The following is a 3,644-nucleotide window of genomic DNA, read 5'->3' on the forward strand; positions in this document are numbered from 1 at the left end:
ATCAGAACATCTATTCACATGGATCGACTTGTATTTCGGGCAAAGATTGAACGAGTTTTGAAGACCTCAGATCCAGTTTCATCCATCCGGGCTGCGACATATTCAGGAGAATAAAGACATCAAATGTACATCATTGCTGCACAGATAATCATCGAAACTAAGGGGTGATGGCTCTACCAGAATCATCAGTCTGCACACAGACGGTTGTCTGTCCTATGTACATAAAAATGAATTTATCAAAGCTGAGCATGGGAATGCCCGCCTCAGCTAGATCATGAAAAATATTATGAAGATAATGTATTGTATTGTATCTTATTACAGGTCACCTTCCAGTTCGAAAAACCTCGGATCCTCATTATAAAGAATTTCACCCGAGATTAAAAGGATTTACGACCTCATGCTTTAGGGGGCAACTGTTATAGACATATTTGGGCACTGCAACCCCAATCATACATGTCAATAAAACAAGGGCTTCTAAGTCCCTAAAAGTGTTGTTTCATACCCTAAAGGAGCAAGGTCAGTTGATTACATCATCTCCCAGAACTTCTCCATGAAAAACTACTCAGAACTGGTCAAAGCAGGACCATACAGACTGCCCAGTGCTAAAGGTGCGATGCATCTCACTTGCCACATGAAAAAAGTGTGATGCATACTGGAAAGCCCTTCTATAGGGTGCGATGAGCGAGAGCAGACAAATGGCGCAAGCAGTTTGCTTGGTGGAAACCCAGAGAATCTTTTAGAAACTACTCATTTGACACTTGCCTCTCTGAGTTCGCCCAGGGATGAGTAAGGGATCTAAAATCTCCATGTGGAACCAAGAACTATTGGTGAAATGACACTAATCAAAATCCCAGAAGCTGACTCACTCTCCTGTAAACATCTATATATGGATCCCTCATCCAAGAGATCCAAGAGGCTGGAATTTTGTAATTTGCAAGGAAGTGTTGTTGGTTTCTCTTTGAAGACATTGTTGGGTGATCTTGCTTTATGTGAGGTGAAGAGGGCTTTCAAGCTAGGAGGATGGCACTGGGTCAGACCAAGTGGTTGTAATCCTCTCTTCTACTACTTTTACTAATAAAGATATTTGAGTTTTCCTCCATATTCTTGTGTATCTATGAATATTGTGTTGATATATGAATTTGTATGGTCAATATATATCTGATCCTATATTGTTTACAGTGAAAGATCTCTATGCTTTGATGGTATTATGCTGTTGTGAATCTACAAGTGTTCTTTGAAGCGGGGCAAGTAAGGAAGTAGTGGCGAGATTTTGTCAAAGGGGAAAGGAAACAAGCAAGGAGCCAAGCAGAACACTGAGGTTGGTACTCTCTGCTTCTTTCTCATCTCTCTCTCGTAAAGGAAAAACAAGTGACTTTAATCTGTTTGTTTCTAAGATAGCTACCCGTCTTAGTGGGACTAGTAGCTCTGAATAGACACTAGATTTCCTGATAACACCCAAGTTACTCACTTTGGGATCGAGTCAAAATTCGAGAAGATCGAAAATATGACGATACACTACCTTTAGATAACTTAGATTGTTGTGGCCTTTATTATGAAATAGAAAATCCTTATAATTTTTGAATTAAGGTCTGAACTTCAGGTAAATCCTAAGAAGGAGGTTGATCAGATGACCTAGGGTGTGTGCTAGGAGATCTTGTAGTTATTTTTACAACTTATGATCTGGGAGTAGGAGATTTGAGGGAGATTGACTCTTTTGATGACCTTTTGATTTAGGATTAAACCTTGTTGACATTCATAGTCAGAGCCCTCCTTCTAGTGCGAAAAATGTTGAAGGTTGGAAAATATTTGCCTCAACATCGGGGAATACCACTCGGTCGGGAACTTAAGACAACTCCTTTTCCATTGGAATTGGTGGCTCTGACTGGGGATAATGGGACCAATTTCCCTTAAAAGAAATATAAATGAATGAAGGAAATAGAATGAGAATAATGGAATAATTTAAAGCTAAAGATGATATTGATAAATAAACTTATTTTATGTATCTCTTGGGATAATATTTCTTTACATGTGATTCATAAAAAGATTTCACAAAGTATGCAACAATATAGATCATTAAACACTTTATGAAAAGAAAGTGAATAAGATAAACTAAATTGATTAAATAGTTAATTAATTTAGTTGATTAAAACTGATCACATATAAGATCTCGTTATTTCATATACGATAAAAATGATACAATCCTACACATCAATAGTGACAATGTTTGACTGTTTGCAAAGCATACATACAATGCAATAACTTATACTATCTATCTTAATGAAACATAACAATAATATGAAGATAATAGTATCTGGTACATGAATACTCTGCTCATGAAAAATATAGCTTTCGATTTAGCTCTTCTATTAGATAACTCTAGAATAACAGTAGTGAAACTTCAAAGCTGTTTATAAAAAATTTAGAACCCCTTCTCTAAAGACATGAGAGGGGTTTTATAGTCTATTAATATTACAAAAATAGTAAAATAAAAATAAATATCTTAAAGCAGTTCCAACAAAATAACCTAGGATAAAGTAAAGATAAAGATAGCATTCTATTGTAACAATAGGTTCATGGATGTGCTACAGGCTGATTTTCCATTCACTCTCTGAGTCCACATATGTCGGTCATTGGATTTAATTGGGGTGGATGAATCGGCTACATGTGCATATGCCCCATAAAGACTGCATCATTAAGTGTTGGTAGAAGATGAGCTGTCGCATTAGAAAGACACCTTAGCACAAGCCATTGACTATGTGGTTTTACCAAGAAATTCCTATAGCTTTCGAGGTTTAATTTTGATAAAATTTTAATATCTTCAACCTTTTTCTGTGATGTTTCATGCAATGACTTCTTCATGGATTTGAAATTTGGTAAAGTGTCCCATGGACATTCCTATATTATATTTGCTTGCAATAGGTTGTTGCTGATATATTTGATGAGATTAGAAGCAGTATTTCTGGCTCTGATGATAGACATTTCTGCTATCCTCTGACTATGGTATTGATTGAACTCAATAAATTCTTTAGGAGTTAGTTGATATGCTGCTAGCTTCTCAACCATGGAGTATTCTGGAACCATTTCAAACAAGTCATCAAATTTATCAGGCTTACTTGCGAATTGTCTGATTCTAGCCTGTGCTGTGACATCCTTTGAGATCCCATGTGGATCATACTGTCTGTTTGGGATGGTTGGAAAATTTAAAGCTTTAATTTGGTCAATTTCAAAAAGAGCATGTTTGAAATTGTCCAATGCATAGATACCGCAAGAAATAGGAAAAGAAGGCCAAATGGTTTTCTTGGCATCCTTGAGTACTTTAGTCAAACCATTCCCAACTGTTTGATATGCAATTTCCCTGGCTAACAACTTATTAGGGACAAAAAGAGGTAAAATGTGAGGACTGGCAAGGCTGCCAAAAACCCGAATATAAGTGAATGATTCCTCCCTAAACCACCTTCCTAATGAAATTAAGTCATTATTAGCTTCTGTAGAGAGTCTGGGCACTTTGTTACCGAAAACCTCTTGGTGAATAGGGAGGATGACTTCATGATAAATCTTATAAAAATGATAATGAAACCTGGATTCGCACAAGATATCATGAAAAATATGAATGGGGGTAGGGTAGTGAATTTTCCATTTCCAAC

Source organism: Pinus tabuliformis, chromosome 9, assembly GCF_031772625.1.
Source record: "Pinus tabuliformis cultivar Carrire ecotype Pingquan chromosome 9, CPIR1, whole genome shotgun sequence".
In the NCBI taxonomy this organism is placed as follows: Eukaryota; Viridiplantae; Streptophyta; class Pinopsida; order Pinales; family Pinaceae; genus Pinus; species Pinus tabuliformis.